The sequence below is a fragment of the Struthio camelus genome, chromosome 18 (genome assembly GCF_040807025.1).
Source record: "Struthio camelus isolate bStrCam1 chromosome 18, bStrCam1.hap1, whole genome shotgun sequence".
Lineage (NCBI taxonomy): Eukaryota > Metazoa > Chordata > Aves > Struthioniformes > Struthionidae > Struthio > Struthio camelus.
This window is the reverse complement of record NC_090959.1, coordinates 14,181,905-14,204,983: the sequence shown is the minus strand read 5'-3', so window position 1 is coordinate 14,204,983 and position 23,079 is coordinate 14,181,905. Positions and strand designations below refer to the sequence as shown.

At 37.9% G+C, this 23,079-nt stretch overlaps 1 protein-coding gene across 4 annotated transcripts in view; it reads right to left on the bottom strand.

The window, feature by feature from the left end:
- Window positions 1–23,079, bottom strand: part of PHACTR3 (phosphatase and actin regulator 3) — a 115,492-nt gene that overhangs the window by 70,355 nt on the left and 22,058 nt on the right. The window contains exon 1 of one of the 4 annotated variants that reach the window (XM_009670586.2): window positions 13,269–13,434. The exons of the other annotated variants lie outside the window; for them this stretch is intronic. The gene's annotated coding sequence lies outside the window, so the exon portion shown is untranslated. Of the gene's footprint in view, window positions 1–13,268; window positions 13,435–23,079 lie in introns of those variants that run through there. 4 annotated transcript variants of the gene reach the window in all.

Below are 23,079 nucleotides of genomic sequence, written 5' to 3'. Positions count from 1 at the left end.
AGAGGTATGAAATTGATACTAGCTGTGATGACATTTTGTGTGGGCACAGAACTAAGAATTTTTGTCACAATAATTCAGCAAACAGTAACGCCTCCTCAGGAGTTGAAATAAGACATTTTATACTGAAGAGCTCATATCCTGCTTCCAGGCACCTGATCCATTAGACGCTACTTGTTTGACGTGTGATTTTGCTCACATGCTGACCACACAGTCCAGGTGCCGTTCCAGCCATTTACTATGTGAGCTACGTGTCTTGTGCATTCCTGGAGGGATCACTCAAGAGCTCATATTTGCAAAAACACATGGATATGTTACCCAAAACATGTGATTCATAATAAAACCACCAAAACCAGGACAGAATGCTTACAGCTGAAAATAAAATGTCTTATGATTTCATTGTTTTATTTAATAAGGGAATGGAAACAAGTTATTTGTAAAATGTATAGTGAAGTATTGTGCTGGAGCTCTGAGTGACCCAAACAAGCCAGGGCATTTAAATAGTGCTGCAGCCTTCATAGAGCTACCAGCGCTAAACCAGGGAACCGAGAAGCACTCTCAATTAGCTAGGTGCTGGTTGGAAGCAGCGATATATTCCCATGATCTATGCATGGCATTGAATTAGATCCAGCAGCTCAGGGTTCCCTACCACAAACCACTAGAAGGTCCAGACATGAGCAAATAGGCTTTGGTTCATAAGATCTTTGCTGTTACCCAATAAAGCCAGTGCCCAATAGGGCACCTAGTATCAGATCAAAACTGGCATGGTCCTATAATCCAATGTGCAGATCCACTAAAAACTCATTCTGCCATCTGGCACTACTGGAGAGAGTCCAGCGGAGGGCTACCAAGATGATTAGAGGGCTGGAGCACCTCTCCTAGGAAGAAAGACTGCAAGAGCTGGGCCTGTTCAGCCTGGAGAAGAGAAGATTGAGAGGGGATCTCATAAATGTGTACTAGTATCTGAAGGGGGAGTGTCAAGAGGATGAGGCCAGCCTCTTCTCCGTGGTGCCCAGCAACAGGACAAGAGGCAACGGGCAGAAACTGAACCACAGGAAGTTCCATCTGAACCTGAGGAAAAACTTCTTCACTGTGAGGGTGACTGAGCATTGGAACAGGTTGCCCAGAGAGGTAGTGGAGTCTCCTTCGCTGGAGATATTCAAAACCTGTCTGGATGTGATCCTGGGCAATATGCTCTAGGTGACCCTGCTTGAGCAGGGAGGTTGGACTAGATGATCTCCAGAGGTCCCTTCCAACCTAAACGATTCTGTGATTCTGTGATTCTGTGATCTCAAATTTGTTCACAAAACATTGACTAGTCAACTTTTTTCAGTAAGTTTTTTGCTGGATCAGGTATCATTTGCCTGTGCTGCTTTTGCTTTATGCCATATCAAAAATTATCTGTCTTCTCACAGTTGGCACAAATTTGGCATAAAAGCACATAGCTGGCATAAATGCTGTCACAGCTCTGGCTGATTTGACAGAAATATGATCATTTGCCCATGCCTGATCTGGATCAAACCTGTACTGCTGGTCAAAACATGAGTGCACAGATCTGGTGTTAATATGAGCGTTTCACACGACGGCAGAGCCTCCCTGTGACAGGTGGTGATGTGAAAACAGAGGAATGTCTCTGCCGGCAGTCCCAGTGCAGAGGCCTGGGCACGGAGAAGCAGAGTGAGGAATCACAGGGTGGCTCTAGTTTCTGTAAAGGCTGCTGCTCCTCGATGGCCTCAACCTTCAACAGCAGCTTCGCGCTACCGGAGCTGCAGGGACAGTACCTTCACAGGGCCTGAGCCTGTGCCGTGCAACTGCGTTTTGCAAGGCAGCAGGGTGATGTGGCACAGCTCCGTTTTCAGAGCCAAGCAGAGCACCCTTTTCCTCACGTTAAGTTCCTTTTCTTCGGCTTTGACTTTGGGCTTTTTGCTTATGCACTACAAGGGCCTACGTGCTCTCCCTCCACCAGTTCTACAGACATCCTGTGTTACCAGTCTGTATCTCTGTAGCTTATCGATACAATACATATGTATAGTCACACGGTATTATACATTCAATCTGTCACATATAATAAAAATTCTACAAGCAATCGAGGAGTCTTCTGGGAATGATTTCAGGGTGGCACAGTCGGTATCACAGATCTAAATCCAGGAAGTTCCTTAGCAGAAGTGCAAAGTCTGAGCAGCTCGGCCAAGCTTTTTCTAACCCTTTGTCCATAATGCACCCAATTCACCCTAGTGGCACATATCATGACTTTGAAATAACACCATATAAGGCACAAATTAGAAATTAAGTTTTGGCATCTATTGCAGCACTGTCTTGAATGCTGGTATTTTTAATGCTTGAGTGTTTAAATGTACAATGAAAGGACTGTGAACAGAGTTAAACTGCAATTCCCATTAAAGGGCTCTTCAGCTCTCTCCAACTTCATGGGTATCTTTTCCTTGATTTTTTTTCTCTGATTTGTCTGCTTCCTCTTTTTTTTCTGGAGTTGGCAGAGGGGCAAGGTGAGAAGGGCAGTAATTCTTAGTATGTAGTCCACATTAAAAGTGAAAAGTTTTGACAGTGTGTATCTCACAGACTAAAACTGGCAAAGCCAGCTGAAAAAAACCCAACTGTTTCTGTTCAAATTGCAGAGTTTTCTTATTTGTTGAAAATGTTCCAGGATCGCTATAGGGTGCACTGAGCCTGCCTGAAGGTAGATTTAATTTATATTTTGACCATTTAAGAAGGAAAACAACTCTCTCTTTCTGCTATGCACTTAGGCACTCTGCAAATAGATTTTCCCATGGTAACCATAACATCAGAGAGGATTGGAGGTTTCTGAAGCCACTTGAGGCAGAGAAACTCTTCAGTAAAGTGGTCCTTGGCATTTTGTTCCACAAAGTATCCTGGATACTCTACGGTGATACAAAAAGCACATCAAAGGGCTTAATATCATGCATATTTTCTGACTGTTATGCTAATATAACAGCCAACTCTTTAATAATGCCTTTTTGTAAGTATACACCCAAGTACTCTACACGAGAGGAAAGCTGAACAGATGAATAGTGTCCCAGGTCACCCACCCAACCAGTGCTAGACACAGAACCCATACCTCTGCATATTGGTCCACTGCTCTGTCTTTTAGCTTGTTCACCTAAATCCTACAGTCCAGAAGTGCAGTGGTATGATACATCTTTTCTTGTTATAAGCATGAAGGAACTCAGAAGCTCTCAGGCCAGTCCTGTCTGGACTGACTGCAAGCTGAAGGTGCACAGATGGATAATGTCCCTATTAAACAGACCTGGAGTGGCTTGAAGAATGATGGTACTAACAATCACAGAAAAGTATTTTCAGTGATCTTGGTATGCAGCTGTGCATGATGTATGTGCATATTTAGATCTGATTTGATATACAGTTGCCATAGCTGTATGTATGAATCGTATAATGGGCTATACTCATGGCTAATTCTCACTATGTACGTGTAAACTACTCAGTTACCCAAACAAAACCACGGCCGGCCGATATATGCCTCTTTGCAGACACATTTAATCATCTCTCTTTGACACTGTGGCCTTAGATTCAGTGCAAACAGAAGGACAACTGCAGTTCTCACAATTTGCACAATAAGACCTTGCTATACAAACATAATTTCCTGATGTGATTTTTCTCAAAATCGATTAATCTTTGTAGAAAATGAGAGCAGAGGCTAATGTGGGTTGAGGCACAGATGAGATGCCACCAGTAGTTACTTCATATAAAATACAGCAAAGTAATAGTTTCTAGCGTGATATTTAATAGAAATCAAATCCTACTAGCATCCACAGTTACAAGGAAGTTTATTCTGAAATCAAGACTGATGCTGCAAGGTTGCTTTCAGTGGAAAATACATGACACATGATCTATATCATCTCGCTTCCTTCCATTTAATCATACTTCTAACGAGCAGAAACATAAAAAGTAAACAGTTCATTTCTCCTCTACAATAATACTAATTTCCTTTATGCACTGTTTTCTGCAAGTAACAGGAGTTCATTTTTAGACCCCTGTTCAATATTTCATTCAAAGAAATTCACAAGCATCTTCCAAATGCTATTTTTGAAGCTTCTGCAATGTTCACTTGGGTACTGGTAAGGAATGCAAATTTCCTGGGATTTTCTCGCCTCACAGAAAGGGCTCTGTCTTGCAGCGAGTGGGGGAAGGGTTGTTTCTAGGTTTGCTTCTGAACCAGCTTCATTCCCAGTCGAGAGAGAAGCAAGAACGGTGCAGATGAGAATGCAGTTGCAGTGCGTAATTTATATGCTAACCCCTCATTTGTAGATGGTCCCTAAAATCTAAATGTTCTGCATGGATTTTCTGCCATCTATTATCAATTCTACTGAATAATGAACTACTCTGACAGAAGTCGTGGCTGTTCCAGTGGGAAAAGCATCAAACTCTGCTGGAGTAGTTATGGAATGATTGATATATGTTTGTGTCTTGACACATATGCAAATAACAGTAACTGCCATTTATAATGACATCTGGTAAGCTGCCATGCTATCGTGTGCTTGGAAGAAAATAATATGGTGTGTCTTTTGGTTTTTTAATAATCACAGAAGTACTAATCCACAGCAAACGTATACTAGTTTTGTCAATTTAAAGTATTTAAGAGCATGAGTCAGAGGTCCAGAATCTCACGACTGACTGATGGAGAGGTGGATTGACTAAGGATTCTTTTTGCCTGCAAAGGTCTTTATAGCCTAACGGCTGCCTCTTCATTTCTTCTCTGCAGCCAGGAAAATTAAAAATGTTCAGCTTTTTAAAAGAAACCTAGAGATTCTTTGCAAGTGATTCCAAAATGTTATAATCCAAATTGCAAATATGATACTTGGAATAAAATTCCAATAGTTGTAAACTCTGCAAATCCAAAGACTTTTTACTTATGCTATCAATTCATTGAAGCCAGTGGAGACAGCAAAAACAGCTGGGGAAAATATTTTGGACAAACTTCATCAGTGACATGTTTGAGTTACGGAACACCCCTTTCTCCCACCCAGTAGTTTTGAAACTATTTGTTTCAACTTTCTTCTATTTATCAAAGTACAAAATGCTAAACATTTCTTTCAAATGGAAATTTTTCAAACACTTTTTTCAGAACTGCCAGCAGAGTAAAGTATCAGTTATTCACACAGCTCTAAGGATCTCTAGATTTGCAGAATGTTGCAGTTAGTGTCATTTTATTCACCATAATTGGGTTTCACTGTGCTAATCTCTCCAGAATATAGCATTTATCGCCTTCCAGATGAGTGTTAAATGCTGTATTGAAAGGGAATTATCACGTACTCTCCATCTTACCCTCAAAGAAATGAGAAAAATTGGGAAAAGTTGTCATTATGTGGGGGAATGGGAGAGCTGAGAGGATCCTGCGGTTTTTTTCCTACTTTGTGCAGTGGCTCGTAGTTGACTTCCAACGGCAGTGTAGGTGTAACGTTGCAGCTGTAGTCTACAAAGGGCACTTTCTGCCACACAAATTGGTACTCCTGCCCAGTCTATTTCTCTGGTACTAATAATGAGGGAGAAGACTTCCAGCTTGCTGACACAGGGAGAGAAAGAGTCCTTTGTCTGTATTGCCATTGCCAGGTGTTTGAATTCTAAAATTGATTTGAAAGTTATATTCCCTTTTTTCGAAGGGAGAGGGGCGATAGAAAGAGAGGAGGTACAGGGCTCTCCTTGGATCTCTAGTTTTTGAACTATTAGGGTGCACGTGGATCAAATTTTCACGTCTTCCCCTCCAATAGTGAAAATCAGAAATTTGCATTCTTAAAGTTTCTGATACTTGAATGTATTTGTTCATCTTCCAAAGCTCTGAGAAAAATACTGCCTAGTTAGTATGGTGCTTAGTAATCAGGCCTTGATAATCCTGCAGTAAACTCAAATCTGCTTTTAAAGAAACATTTTACGGTGCAATAACAACTTTAGGGTCTGATAGTTCTGTTTTCTGTGGGTGACAGAACTTACGTCTTCTTGAAGACACTGATATTAATAGATTTTGGAGATAGACAATAGAAATTAATTAACTTTCTGGCCCACTCAATTATGCAGAATAGCTTGGTACAGTGAGTCGTAAAGGCTCAATAATCCATGCTTTGAACTGTGGGAGTTCTAACAAAATCTCAAGATTTTCTGGGGAGGGAGAAGTACTTTCTGTGCAAAGAATTAAAGAACAGGAAAGAACTGGGGAAGTAAGTTTGAAGGACTTTTGTGTGCAAAATCTGGACAAAGCTTGCACAAGAAGTCTCAAGGGAAGATGGGATAACAGTGATTCACACTTCATATTCCAGTCCTTGGTTTTAGTTTTAAAATATTAGTTGATAGGAAAATTATAAATAAGTAGATTAAGCAGAAGCAGAAGGCTGGGAGAGGCTGGTTGCATTAAATACTATATGTAACTCTCAAATTTGGCATGAGTGGCATTTTCCTCTTCAACCACAGAGCAATGAGTGAAACTGAGCATTTTTTTTACAGCTAACATGTCTTAGGATACCTAAATGAATCCGTACTTTCATCAGGACTAGTCTCTACCATTTCACTTCATTGTTTTTAAAATTGACTCTGATTTTATGTTATATACCTCTGTATTCCCTGAAATACATTCCTCTGTGAATGTGGAGCATGAGAAATTAAATCCATTAACAGGTATTCTTTAACTAGGTCTCTAGAGTTCTGTGAGCCTGAATTACACTGTATTTCCCAGCTATCTTTTTAATTTTGTGTGTTCTAGATAAAAAACAGTGTTTCCTTTAAAGTCATCGCGCTTTTCACTGTAATGGCTGAAAGAGGGGAAGAGGGTATTGAAAAGTGCCCCATCAACATAAATAAATTAAAATCTCCATTTCACAGAAACCAAGAGAAATGAAGCCGCTATTAAATGTTTTAAGAGCAAGCTAGAGGCAGAAATGACCAAAATGAAGCTCCCCAATCTAAATATATTAGCAACTGCCTTCACACTTGTATTTTTAAATTTCAGATAATCTATTAAAACTGAAATGGCTTTGAATGCAGTGTGACTGGAAAAGGTTTATGATACAATGTATTTAAATGATGGGAGATCACATCTGCAATTCTGTATTTGCAGGTCAACATTCAGCTTTCTGGTAATAAGGCCAGTCTCATATGTCTATCAGCAACTAGCTATACTCAGTCTGCTCCTCTCTTTGTCTTCTCTTTCTATACTTGCCTGATGACGCCTAACATTGCAGAGGTTTCAAAGGAATGCAGAGATTTTACAGCGTGATCCAGTGTCCTCCGGCAAGGGAGATCTATGTACGCTATTTATAAACTCATATAATTCTACTTGCTGCATAAAAGCAAATTCATGTTTAATTGGATGTTTTTGTTTTTCATTATCTAACTTGCATGCATAATTGTCATAATTGCGCCCAGGGGGTAGATTCACAGCTGTATATATACACTGGACTGGGGCATCTGCTTGCACAGCTTCTCTGTAAATCTCGTGCTGGATAGATAAGAGCAAGTAAGTTACAGACTGTCTTGACTGCTGTAATACAGCATTGTGTGCACCTACACTGTACCGAGGAGAGAGGGAACTCCTCTGCTCTGGCCCCATTTGGAGCTGAGAGAGAGCAGGAGAACACGAGTGAGAGCCCAGGGCAAACGGCAAGAGGCGCTCCCAGGAACAGCAGTGGCACAGGGTACACGTGTCCCCTTTCGCAGAGCTCAGTGGTTTTGCATTGCATAAAAGGCAGAACAAGGTTGCTACTGATCTTTCAGCAACTTCTGCAACATCATAGGCAATGGCAGTGGTATAACTTTGCTGACGCGCATGGCCAGCTATGACTGGCTCGTTCGATGGGGAGTGGTGCTCGTGCAGTCGTCAAACGCAGCGTGCTTCCTCTAGCTGCCCAGCCAGCTCTGCTGCAAGGCGGGTGGACGTCTGGTGAAAAAAGGACATTCCTGACACATCTGCTCTGGGCAGAGGTTGGCTTTCCTGGGATGGGTCCTGTTCAGCACCACTTTAAGATAGGAAGATGGGGGTTTTTAGAGTCATGCACGCAGTGCTAGCTAAGGGAAAATGTGAAAGATGTATGAAGTTTCTGACGTGTTTTCTTTACCTTTTGTGCAAACTATACATTTTAATTGCCAACCTTTTCCCTATAGCATCTCCTTAGCTTTCCCATTAGTCACTCGTGGAATTTTAGGAGAGCTTCATCTTGAGTTATGGGCACACATTTTACCTGGGCTTCTAACACATTATTTTTTTAACAACTTAAAGGCAGCTTGAAGGCATCTACTTTTTGGACCATCCATTTCAAGGTTTCTTTTTTTAACTAAAGACCTCATTTTTTATGTAGTCTCTTTTCTAGAAATTAAATATCAACACGCTGGATTTATTTGGCCTCCTTTTCTCTCACTGCAGTATTAAAACCCAGTCGTATTTGGCTCTTACCCCCTACACCTGTTTGAACTGAGCCCTGTGTACCACTCCAGACCAAGTCCAGAAGAGGTGAGGCACTGATCCAAGCTATAAAGGGGGAGTTGAAATCTCATACTAGTGCTTCCTGCTGTTAATTTACAACCTTTCCTTAAAATTTCTGCTCCTGACATCATGCAAGAGTTTCTTTTTACTGAAAACTGAGATTTCCAGTGTCACATTTAGGTCTACTTTATTCACTCGACATATTGTTTCATTGAGACAGTTATGCAAATATTAATAACCTCTGTAAACAAGAACAAACCACAAGGGGGAAACTTGTCCTTAACCTAATCCCTGAAGAGCCATTTGGAACAAATGACTCTGTGTATAATATACTTTTTTCTAATTAGCATCTGTGGCAATAAGCCACTTGGGTATATTTGATATGCTTTTATCTTAAGATCAAATTTACATTTGCTGCTAGATAGCTCTGACATCTTCATTCTTGTTTTAGATTTCTGTCATCACATGATTATTGTGTGATCGCTATTAGCAGCAAAACAGATCCTATGTGTATATGGTTCAGGCTTATCTACAGTCAGGGGCTTTGCAACCACACCAAACAAAAAGAGCATTTTTTTGCAGCTTTCCTCTTAGAATTCAAAAATTATAGATGTAAAAATTGAAGGGCTACTTTCTGGAAACTTATAACAACTCCCAGATATAAGCTGTAGAAAAAATAGCAAGAAAATAATTGCTAAGTAAGTTAAGAGACTGTCTGAAGAGATTGTAATTTAAATATCCCCAAAAAAGGGATTAATCAAATTTTACAGGACAGACTGAGGCACAGATTTTAATGATTTTTCCAAAGTTTTAAAGAACTGGATATAGAACAGATCCTTGCCTTAATCCAGTATTCTAACCACAAGATTGTTTTTCCTACCGCAGAGAATTAAGTGCTTTCAAAAATAATGTTTCAAGGGCAGACTGGCAATGGATGCTATAAATTGTTATAGCTTTTATGAAATCAGTCGATCTAATCCTGATTATACGCACTGAAGATCTGCCTCAGGACTCTCCAGCAGTAGATTGAGGACTGATCTTGGCCTATCTCATTGAGAAGTTAAGAATATGCATCAAATGCAAGTCCTTCCAGAAACATTAGAAGTAGATAGTAACAATACTTCCTGAGCCACGGAAGATTCCATAATTTTGAAATTTGCTTTGTTGAAGCTGAAGATTTTTTTTTTCAGTTCTTGGAAACAATGAGCAAATTTTCCCAGCTTGCACTAGGAACTTTTGAGTAAATCAGACCTGCCACTCATCTAATTCAGTTTTACCATTTTCACTGGTAGTTCCTTACCAGCTGCTTCAGTGAAAAGTGAGCCTTTATTTTCAAGTGAAAAAATTATAGAAAATGTCATACCATTGCAAAGTTACCTCTTATAGATATCTGTGACATCAATCAATTGTTTTGAGCTGTTGGAGATTAGAAATAGAAAAAGCAAACTGAAATCTGACTGCTACAAATCAATGGCAAATTAATTTAGTTCACCACATGGGCCTCTGGGATTTTCATACCTTATATGCTTAATCAGATTTGAGATGATGTCCATTCATTAAGAAATACATTTACATCTCCCGAGGTTAGTAGATCTCTTCCTCCAAACAGCTTTCCACTCCACTCTTTCTCTAAACCACAAAAACCTGCTAAGTGTTCAGCTCAAAACCATGAAACAGGAAAAAACTAAAGCAAAACTGGAAATCTTTTAGCCGCTCGCAGTTGAGATCTGTTCACCTCTAACACCAAAAAGTGAGTGAGGTAAAGTGCCTCAGTTGCAAGTCTGAAGTTGTACTAGGCAGTTGCCACCACGGCAAGACGTGCTAACGTAAATTGCACGAAGCTACTCACATTATGTCTACTATGAATCAACTCATTTTCAACCCTCCAAAACTACAGAAATCATATTCTAACTCAGAGTTAACTCTGAGTTGCTTTATAACTGCATAATAGTGCAGGATTTCCAGCAAAAACAAGGGGTGGGGGAAATAAATATTGGAAAAAATATTTCCATGTATTTGAGAGCAGTAAATTAATCCAGTATAATTTATTGGCTCTTTATATCAAGAGTAATATAGCATTCATAGCATGCTCATTGGTAGAACATTTAATGCTTACAATATAGCCACTATAGATTATTACAGGTATGTGCATTAGTGCTACTAGGAATTACATCTATTACAGATTCATACTATTGACTAGCAGTATAAAACCAATAGCAAACCCCATATTGTTTGTTTAAAGGGAGGTTATGATATTTTTGTCTGTGCTTAGTTAAAGAAGATCCTACCCTCAAGAACCACTGAAACTCTACTTTACTCTTTAATGTGTATATTTTCGCTTCTTTTTTAAAGGGCATTTTTAACCTAGGTTATTTCACTGATACACTTCACAACACTGCCCCAGAAACCATTCAGTGGGCAAAGATGAAGGACAACAAGCTGAGTGAAGGATTATGAACTACATTGTGGGAACGGAAACAAATGGCTAAAGGGAGAGCAATTTTAATGGGCTTTGCCTGCAAAGCACATGTCATAAAACTTTGCTCTAGACATAGATTTAAGAGAAGAATGAACAAGAGTGGGATTGGGAATGGGGAAGAGAGGGAGATCTGGAGCCAAAATTTCAATAGAGATAAAACTCAGATGGAGAGATTTAAAGTAGGGAAAGAAAAAAGGTTTAACTAGAACACATTCTCTTCCAGAGCCTCAAATGGAACCTAATATTTCCGACCACGCTTTCTGTCTTGGAAAATAGCTGATTTTTGCCTCCGTTCCCACCTGCTGGTTTAGTTCAGTTACCCTGTTATTCTCTGCAGTATACCTACTGCCTGAAATAATGCTTATCAAACAGCAGTGTTGATCTAATGTTGTGTCTGAAGGCCTGGGGCTGTTTTAATTCATGTTCTGAAGTCTTTACCAGAACCCAACACATGCATGCTGTCGTGAAATGACAAAATTAAGATTGCCTATGTAATCTTAACGTGGTTCCTAACATGATATTCTATAGTCATTCATTAAGTAATTGTGTGATAGTTTTGCCGCAGAAGTTGTGACTGGGTCAGTGAACTGTGAGAAGAGATGGATGGATCTCACAGTTAAGGCCGTTAACCATGGCCTTGGAGAACTGGGTTCTCTCTCCTACTCCTGCTCCTAGGGGACAGGAGCAAGTCACTTAAACAGAGCACCCATCCTGAAACAATCTGGGAAGAAAGTGGTTGAATTGCCAATCTTCAGCCAGGTAAGAATCCACATTAGAAGTTAGTAGTCACTGTACTCTGAACATATAATCTACATAATCTACATAAACTACATAATCTAATGGTTCTGAAAAATCATAGCATACACATCTCAAGTTAGGCAGCCAAAATTACTAGTTTATAAATCTCTCATGCTCTGCACACTCCTCAGCTATGTAAGGTGGACACACTGGCCTCTCCCTTCTCAGCACTTTTAGGGAGCAGGTACTGATGAGCCCAACAAAAAAAGTCCTGAACGCATTGATACTTCTGCCTTCATAGAGTACTGCATGGAAAAAAAAACAGGTGTGATCATGTAACTAAAGTCTGTATTGTAATGCCTACGTACAAGGAACCAAATGAAGGCTGCACAGGCAACCATAATTCTGGCATTTCCTACATTTTAGTGCTTGCCTTTAAAATCTTAGTTATGTGCTCTTAATATAGCTTTTCGGTACATAACATGTAATTATCTGAAACTATGTATGCAATATCTTCTCAGTATCTAGAGAACATTTTGTTTTGTGCTTTAAAAAGATCCCAAAGAATAGTCGTTATTTAACCAAAACATCTTTGGCTTTCTTTTCACTTTGCTTGTGTATGGAAGCCACAGATAGCTCTCAGAACAGCTTTTCACATATCAGATGAATACTGTGTAGGAAGAGTGGGAGAGGAAGGGAATTGACTTTTTTTTTTTAAAGTATGTGAATATAATTTCACCAGGCACTTTATTTCAATCATAGATTGAAAATGAATATACATCACTGTCTTAAGTACTAGGTAGCATTAAATCATTCTACATCTTCAAAACACCATGCAAAATGCAATCACAGGCATGCTGGACAATTATTAGATTACCCTGGTCAGATTTAAAGGTTTCCTAGAAATAAACTTTCTTTAGCTATTTGATTTTTCAAAGAAACTCATATTCCCATCTGTGCCTGCAGTAAAGAGACTGGCTATCCAATATACAACTAAACTAAAAAGCATAATGACACTTGCAGTGAAAAAAATTCCCAGTTTTCCCCCTTCTCTTCAGTTCTCTGCAATATAACTAAAGACATAAATACCTACAAAATCTCCCTACAAAAAAAAGTGAATATTTAAATACTGAAATGAAGCATGTGTAACAGACAGTTATGCAATTAATCTGCCAGCGCCATCACTGGTTCCTAGTTTTGGAGGAATACATTCACAATTATGGAATGTATCTTTTTTTTTTTGAAGGGCAAAGTGTGAAAGAACAATCCTACTTTGTCAGCTGAAAGATAACCAATGGAATCTTTTTTCTATATTCCTAATGATCACAGACAGAATACATTCTTGAGCATTGTACAACAAGCAAAATATTACAAAAACCTTAATTCAATAATAACGTTAAAAGATAGCTGCATACCCTCAATACAGATTCTTAGAAATATGAAAAAATATGCCCAAGGCTTTAGATTAGATAATGTCTATCTCACTTAAAATTCCAAGTAAATATGCTAAATCAGTTTAACAAAATAAGACCTCAATAGCAGAAAATAAGTATTTATCCATTTTTCTATTCATTTCTTCTGTTTCTTGCTACTTACCTCTGAGTGCTGCTGCTTGCTCGGAGCACACTGAATGCAGCAACTCAATCCAAGGAAGAAAACGTTATTTCCTTTCACCCTCTGTTACTGTTATCCCTTGAAACGCCTTCACTTTTTTCTTTTCAAGTTGCATAGAAATACGAGGATGGACCCTTTGGGCTCTATCCAGGTCTGTTTATATTATGTAAAACATATGAATGCATTTCCTCTTTTAACCACAAAAATCATGTCTTCACTGACAGGCACCTGGATCATTAATAGTATACTGTATGCAACTGTGAAAACCCACGTAATGCTCAGAATTTGGCTTAGTCTTCTAAATGAAGAACCAGATGAAAATCTGCAAATCAACTTGTCTTTGTCGCAAAAAGTTCTCTTCCTCGCTCTCCTGTAGAAGAAGCTGGAAGTCACTGTTTAGCCAATATGACTTCTTCACCGGAGATGCTGCAGGAGGCCTTTAGACTCAGTTTAACACCAGAACCGAGCACACTGGAGATATTTTGGTCACTAAAGTGCCTCTAACCCCACTGTAACTTTCAGTCAGCTTCCACATTAAACCTGCGATTTCTTTCTCCCGAGGCAGTTTTGTCTTATAGCACTGTCAGCAAACTGTTTCAGCCACTGTTTGAAAAGATTCCAGCTTAAATTACAGTAGTGAAAGCCTGTGCTAGGCTTCTCACTTACTATTTTTTCTGGAATATTTAAATTTCATATATTCCCCACCCAGTTTTAACCAGATTTCCCAGAATACAGGAAAACAGTCTTTCCTTCCTGCAATCCTAAACGCCTGCATTAGGGAGACTTAACAATGAAATGTTTTGGAAAGACAGATGCTCTAGAGTTAAAAGAAACAAGAAAAGAGGACTCTCAATGAACAGCTGCATTGCTCTCAGCTTCAAGCAAGCCATATCTCAGAATGGTTTTGTACATTATTCTGTCATTGGGAACATATTATTACTATCTAAATTTAAAATCACTGGTTTTCTTGCATGATGGCAAAAGCGGACTTCAAACCACAATGACTGCCCTGTTCAAAAGTATTCTTTCCCAATGATGCAGAAGATAAGATCAAAGTGAAAAACAGGTCTTGTTTTAGAAAGTCAGTGCTTGCAAGGTGGCTACACAGAAGTGGCCAAAAACACAGGTACAGGAATTCTTGCACACTTTCAAATTAATCAGTATTCCTTTTTTTGTTGTTGTTGAAATCTCATTCTGCAGCTGCTTCAGCTCCTTGTTGACTGCTCACAAATATTGTGCCCCTTCTAATGAGCACTCTTATCTTACATCTGTTCATGGGTTGAAATACTGGACATCATACCCATGTTCCAAAGATACCATTTTTCACTTCCAAAGCAAAATATTTTTACAATAAACTGAGCAGTGTCTGCATCTGTAGATATTAGGTCATGCAATTCTTGAAATAGCTTTCTGGCCAACAAGTCCAATTCTGAAGATTGAGCCATTACAGGATATCTCTTACTCTTAAGATGGCTACAGAATTTCCGAAATCCAGGGAAGAAAGAGCTAAACAGATTTTCAAAAATTTCTTATGAATTTAAACTAAATCAGTCTTTTTTGCCCCCGTGAAATATATATTAAATATATATATATCTTTTTCTTACTGAGTTTCCTTATGTGTCTTCTACAACCACCTACACCTATTTTCCAAAATAGTTTAAGCAGTCAGTGACTGTCTGACCCATTGCAACTCAGGTAAATTGCTTATTCTGAGAAAAGTGCAGTAATCATATGGATAATGTAAGAGTGATCAATTTTTAATTCAATAAACATATGTAAATCAGAGGCACAGACTTCCGGCCATAAACAAGTCTTCAGTAGACAGCCAGCTACTCATTTTCTGAGGGGTACTTTAAAGAACAAGTTGAGTGAAGTACTTCTATTAAAGTCTTTGAGAGCCTTTTAAGGTCAATGGCATAACTTGGCTGAATATTATCTCTACCTATATCTATATATGTATATACAGAATACACATATTTATTTTCTAGTTAAGGACTTTCTCAAATTTTCTGAGTATAATCCTTGCAATTCAAATATATGTGATTGTCTCTAGATGGGAAGCCAGTACAGAAATATGGGAATTTTGCATTTAGATAAGTCTAGGTTTCCTGATTATTTTTATATAATTAAATCTGTAATGTGAGAAGCGTTGCAAGATCTTAGAGAATGAAATGCAATGACAACTTGAAAAAAATCCTCTTTTTTCAGTATTTAGTAAAAGTTTGCTAGTTAACATTATCCTTACCCATCAATCAGTATCTGGCCATTAATCTAATTGCTATTCAGTAAGTACTTCCTATTGCAATCTCTCAGGCGTGTGCTGTCGAGACTAATGGTTTGTGCTGGCTGTATCATAAGAAGAAGGAGGATGTTGAAACATCCTGCAAGTCTCTTCACCTTGTCGCTGGCAAAGCTAGCCTTTCGCTGAATGATTCCTGAATGGAGGATTGCCAAAACTGGGCGGATAGATAAGGCTGTGATCAGAATACTGGACAGCTGGGTAAAGTAGGGCAAAGTGAAAGATAAGTTGAAGAAGGGAAGGGACAAACATGCCCATAGCTGTGCTTTCTTGCTTGTATTAAAGTCCTTAGTTAATTTAAAGAAAAAGACTCTCTCACCGTTCTGCATGCAGTTTCGTCCGTTCTACTCACCAAAGTTCTGGAAGAAACTATGACAACCAAAGGCCCAATTTTCAAATGCAAATACCAATATTAAACAACATCTGTGTTAGAAATTAACGATTCTGACCCAGTAAAGTTCCCAAACATACTTAAATTTAAGTATATAGTCTTAGCAGGTTAATAGGATTCACCAGTCAATAAGATGCCTCATGTGCAAACTTGCTTTGCTTCTTTTGAGTTTTAAATCCATGTTTACTAAGCATTTGAGTACTTTTTTAGGCATACAAGGCACACACTAATTTTAGGCACACAAGTTTGAAAATCTGGCCCAAGTTTGTAAATGTTTTGCTGTCAAAAAAAAAAACAAAAACAAAAATCCCCAGACTTTTTCTGTTTCAGAAGTGTATATGAATTCCTTAGGTCAAAGCAGAACTGGTTGTTAATCAATGGAAGAGTTGTGTCATAGCCACACACACATAGTGTTGGATGACTTGTGAGGCAGACTGCTGAAATGAATGCAAGTCAAAACTTTTGGTATAGGACTAAGCTAACAAATGAATCAATGTGCTGAAAAAGGATAATCCTCTGGCATAATTCCCCAAAAGCTTAACTTCAGATTCAGATTTTCCATTACCCTAAATAAAATAGAGTTTTTCCTCTTTAACAGGACCTAGGCTTTAATTTTGCCTTTTTTTACGAAAGTCAGAGCTGTCATTTTTACACTTCCATATGTGCAGCACCTCTGGCAATTTACAAGAAAAAATAATCTCTAAAGTGAATTCATGCCTTCTTAAAAATCTCTTCAAGACCCTGAACTCCCTTAATACGCTTTGGTGCTCTCCATGCAATGGAGAACAAAGTTTTCGCTAAGCTAGTCCAAGCAAATATATTTCAAGTGCGTCAATTTGTAAAGCATGCTAAATCTTTCACGTAAATCTTTCTGTGCATGTGGTAATAGTTTTGGATATATAATCTGCATTTCAGCTGCCAGTGTATTTCTCTTTTAGAAGATATTTATTTATTTATGAATGATAGTAGAGCTTCCTTTGGATTACAGCTAAAATATAAGAAGTCATATTCTTACCAACTGGTGAGCCCTTTCACTGAAGCTGGGCAACATTCCCTCTTCCTATATTTTATGATACAGTTGCGTAAAGGTCTTTCAATAAAAGGAAGTTAAATTGTCAAAGTTACCAGGTAATGACTATAGCAGTTGACGTAACACAAACTGGGCATACAAAACCCTATCTGAATACTTGAAAAGCTATTTGAAAAGCTTGTTTCCCCATTGAGGAAGAGACAGGTGGGCTTGAGGGCAAACTGGCTCCAAGGTGCCTTGCTTCTGATTCCTGTTTTTCAGAAAAATGATAATGTGAAAATTTGTATCTCCAAATGTTCAGTGCTAATTTTAGACAGCTTGAAACAGAATCAGTAGACTCTTTGAAACATTGACATAGAAGAAAAATTGGCATTTGAGGAATCCCTGTCAGAAAGGTTTTAATGAAATTACAACTATAACTAACTTATTCTGACTTTCTTAAATACTCATAAATTGTGTTTGGATTCAATTTTGACTCTTTCTTCTACCAGACATAATGACCACCTATAGAAAAGGCATGTTCATGAAGACTGGAAACAACCACACTTTAGACCAGAAAGGTGGTAGTTATCTTTGAGATTAGATTTAGAAAGACCATAGAATGAAAGATTTGTTTTCCTATTGTCACCAACCTGAAGAAATCCTTATTTCAAAACCGTTTTTTATTTGCATACACTTAACATGTTTGGAGTACATGGCTTCTATTTCAATAATTAACATTTTTAACCTCTTCTGATTTGGAAATAATATTGTAGTTAGCAGAAACAGAGCGATGAGATGCTCCAATATATTTCTGGAAGCATCTTTAAAATGTTCAGTATTTTCAAAAGCTATAAAATTCAGATACCACTGTCCCTCTGTCTCTTGATCAGCCTTACTTAGGATTTTTTTAGTTTATAAATGTGGCAATAAGTTCCTTTTGTTTTCTCAATACAGCATTTTGTCATCCTTTATTTTTATCATCTGTCATAAAAATCTGGTGTATGCGTAAGCGATTTTAATGGTTCACTGTAAGGTCATTATGCAACTGGATTGTGTAAAATCTTGTCCAAGCCCAGAAATTACTGTAAGGGGGAAAGAGGGAAATAGTGAAAGGCTGAGAATTTATATATATTTTTCTGATTGTTTTTATATGTTGCATATGTAGTTTTGTATAGCTATTCTTTTTGTTCCCCTGTAACTGTTAAAAAGGAAGAGAAGATTAGGTGCCTCATCTTGAGAGGACACAAACGGATAGCTGCTGCCTATTCCCAGCGGAGTCGGGACTCTACAGAGCCATAACTGAGCCAATGGGGAATACGTAGTACCATATCAGTTTTACATAGGTCTGAAATGATTATTTCAAAGGCACACTGTTGCTAGCTCCCTTTCATGGTTTGTTTTTTAAAGAGAAGCCATTCACTGTAATACTGAACTACTTGTAAAATCATTAATCCTGGTCTTAACTATGTAGATGAAGAATGATAAATCCAGTATTCCAACTGCACTGTCAGAACTCAAGGGCTTTCTATCAGTACTGCTTAGGATCCAGTAAATGAATACAGTGGATGGGAAATATTATCAATAGCTACAAGTTGTGAAGGGTGCAGTTTATTAACTACTGTGAAAGTATGTCAAAGGACCCAAAATTAGATGCACAAAAGCTATCTGTAGAGAACATATCTGTATATGACCATGCAATTAAAGATTGTGTTAGTTAAAGACTGCACATAGGGGCTAAGTTAAGGCTTTACCATAATAATATTCATGCTGGCATTCGCTAACTTGATTTTAAAACCAAAACCTAAATGCTATTCTGACTGTGAGGACCAGGATGCAATTAATGAAAAGGCCAGAATCTGCCAATATTACTCATATCACTAAATCACACTTATTTCTCTTGACCATTATTGTGATTATCTAGAGAGTGAAGTATTCCTCAGTGTGAATGAAGGCAGGATAATTAACTCTAAACTGATTATATATAAGTAGTACTCCAAAAGAAGTGAAAGATGTAACATCGCATATTTTACATCGCTGTCACTGAGTACCACAGGAGTAAGAGTTCATATTAAGATATTTGACAGAATAAAGAAACATAATCATGCTGCATACTCGTTATTTCTGCAATCATAAGATACAGCTTCATAATTCCATTTGTTTTCCAGCCATAACGTCCTCTGTGAAACTAAAAACTTGACTGCTTTGCAAGGAGTCTTTGTATTGGACTAGATGATCTCCTGAGACTCCTACCAACCGGAATTACCCTATGCTCCTTTGATCTGTTTATGTAACCCTTACAAATAAAATGCATATCCACATCCATTAATTATTTACCAATATTTTTACAGATGTCCCAAATGTATGTTTTTGACCTTCAAGCAGAAACACTGAAGCACAAAAGAAAATTCCACTTGTCCTAAGTTGGAAAAGGTTAGAAGCCTATAAATTATCAACTATTTTAGACAGCTAGAGTAACTTTTGTAGAACAAGCTAGGTTTATTTTGGCTCAGTATGAAAAATACGACCAGCAGAAACAGAACAATTGTTGGTAATCAGCAGCTGGCTTTTATCAACTTATTGGGAGGAATTTTTGCAATTGCAACTGAAACTGCAAGTCTGAGTTCCAAGTACCTATTTCAGGAAAGTTTTACAGATATTATCTGTATTTATACCACACACCATATGTATTTCTCTTCTCACCTGTTAAAGTAAGATCCTTGTAACTTCTAGAATTCATCAGTACAGAGGATATAACTTGAAATATGGATGACCATGGATGACAGCCAATGTAAAAGAAAATGAAAACAGCAGTGTCAAAGAGCCATAAGACTGAATTGTGATTTCCTTCAAGATTTTATCCCACCACTTCTCACAACGTTGTATGAGAATTACTTCACAATGTCTGCTGCATTTTCATGTGAAATTGTGGTGGTATCTCAAAAGACTAACCAGTGAGAAGGGAATTTGCACACTGTGTAAAAGTACTTACTTTGTGTGCAGTCAGTTCTGAAAACATGGACTTCTGTCCTCCCTATAAGGGATAAATCGTTAAACAACTGGCTATAAGCATACTGTAGGTCATAGGGGCCATAACCTTGAAATCATATTTTCATTTGCTCTGAGGATTAAACTGGCTAACACATTTGTATATAGAGATATGCAAATCAGGGTGTCATGATTGCTGAATTTTTGTCCAATAATGCTTTCATGGTCTGTCATTTTGGGCGTCTCTTGGTCAGCCTCACACAAAAATTGCTATAAGAACTTAAGACAAGCTCTACATTAATCAGTTAATAAGACTAACATACACCAACATAATATATAACCTTATAAGCATACAAATATCTGTATAAATTAGCATTGGGAATACTGGTCACTGCTTTACTAATGGGTACCGGAGCAGACCACTCTAATATTCAGCACCAAGGCCAGCTCAGAATTATACTGAACCTATAGAAAAGAACCTTGATTCATTAAAAAGTCAAAGCTCCCATCAAAAACGTACAGCAATCATGAATTAGTAAAACACGTGGTGGAAATAAGCAATTCTGCTAGACAAGATTTTACAAAATAAAAATCTAGGCCTAAAAATATATTTATCAACTATATTCTTTACAGAACCTTCTATGTGGAATACAGTGCAAATAGTTAGATGTGAGATATAGTTTCTAACTTTATTTGCTCTTAGCAATGCACAGTAGAACTACCTATATGTATAGCAAAAGAAAAGCCAGAATTGTGCACTGCATATGTATCTATTTTCCTTTGAATTACATACATACAAAATATGGGCTAAATTGTGCCTGTAGGCACAGTCTTGAACAAAGATCATAAATTGCACAATCCCAGAAGACATGATATTGCAGCACAACTCCCTCTTTGCTTCCTGATAGGCCAACTACAAATTACTTTTTCAGAAGTGGTCTACGGCATGCCTGCAATGCCTCAGGTGCGCTCACTATCCAGGGCATTGCATGGTTACAACTAACACCTATTTCTCTTTCCACTTCTCCTAGTCTACTCCTCAACTTCCCCTTCCAGAGGAGAAACATGTAGTAGTGTACAGACTGTGCATATGCCCCCCTCGTATGCAGACTGAGGCAGATATACATTTTTGCTCCCTTCAACTACATACAGATGTATGTAGTCTTTCACAAACCTAGGGATTTTTGTGCATAGGTTTAGCTGACAGTGCTGCACAGAAAGACATTTCAGCCTGAAAGTCCTCATTTACGTGAATCTAAGGGCTTGTTTACATGGCAATGCTTAGAAAAACTAATCCAAATTATCTAACAGCGTGTGTTTGAAGCGGCTTAATTAAACCACACTAAACTTTGCATGAATACTCTCCGTTAGAATTAAAGTAATCTTAATTCAATTTAGCTTAATTTACTTTGGAAAAGAATAAAGCTAAATTAAACTGAGCTCACTTTGATTCTGGACATGCATGTCCGTATAGAATTTAATACAGTTTAATTAATCCTCTTTACATTCATAAATTAAACTGCATGGATTTTCATAGTCCCTGTTTATGTAAACATGCACTAAATGCACTTATGTTTTTTCAAGACTGTTCTATTTTCTATTACACTCCATATGGAGTAATTCAACAGTCACTAGGAGGAGCCAACTATTAGTGGATCGTTCTTAACTGAGATTGCGTTTTCCATCACTGTCAATAAAAGACAATTTTTTGTATGTTCTCTGAATTAAAGCCCTTAATGTAGCCCTTTATGCCAAAAAGTCTACCGATGATGAAAAAAAGAAACTATACATGATTCTTTAGAAAAAAGTATTCATTTAAATTTCAAGTCTAAAAGTTGCCTGCTTAAGTATGTTCCTTAAAAAGCAAAATAGCTTATAGCGTAAGAATGGATTTTCTAGATAACAGATGCACTAAAACCACAATTCAAAACTAGTCTTGGACAATGTCCCAACACCGATCAATCTTATGATTTTTGAAACTGCTAAGACAGACCTTGAAATGGTATAATCTGGCAATTAATTTGGTATCACAGTTTTGATGTCAAAGGGGAAACTTTGATTTACACCTGTTAAGGCCCTCACCTAATAATTATAACCGATGGTTTTTCAAGTTTCACTGCTCTCGAATTTGTTTGGTCCTCTCATTAGTTTCAATTTTTAAAATGTTCTCCTGTTCATGGGGTGAGAAACTTCTATCTTTGGCTGCAACTCTGTTCAAATCACAGCTTGTTAGGCATGGTTCGTGTTAACTGTGATTTTAGTTGGCAGAGCACTAGATTAGCTGTTGACATCAAGCCAACATTTAATTTTGTTTTCTTGAGTCATCTGTTGCCAGTTCCCATGACAACTGATCTTCTAGCCTTCAGATTTACTAGAGAGAACCATTAAAATGGCCAAGACTACATATAGGGGTACTTTGAAGTAGATGGAAGTTCAGCTGTTTTCTTCAATGGGAACTAAAAGACCGTTTCAGCCTTTACTTTAGCAACACGTGACTTCTGGACATGAAAACACAGATGTTCTTGTATCAGAACAATAGAATGAATGGTATTTTTTAACAAGAAATCTTTTCCCACCTTTCTAATACATCCACTGAATGAAGGTCTTTATGTCTAAAATCATATGATGCAGAGGACAGGCAAAAATATTTTCAGATTCTCACTTGCATAGCAGTAATAAGCCCAGCAGATGAATGGATTCTTTTGGTCTTTATTAGAGTCCCTCTACGTTTCAATTTCTTGTTTCACTCAGTGTGACTTTGGTAAAGGAAATGTCCCGGGAAGACATAATTAGCGCGCTAAGTCAACCCAGAGGTTGTAACAGATGAGAAGAAAAGAAAAATCAGAATGCTATAGGAGTTTCTTGAAGCAAAAATATCCTCTGGCTACAAACAGTAGTCAGTGTATATAAAATATGTACATCCCATATACCCACAGGTTATGAAAGCACAGTAAAAAATTAAATAGCATATTGGATTACAAGCTGTCCTTAAAGTAGAATGTTAATATGCAGTGGTTATTTCTTAGGCCATCTCCTGTTGAGTTTCACAGGACTCCATACTGGAGTGGTTCCCAAAGTCTGAATTCCACATTCCTCTTATGCACTG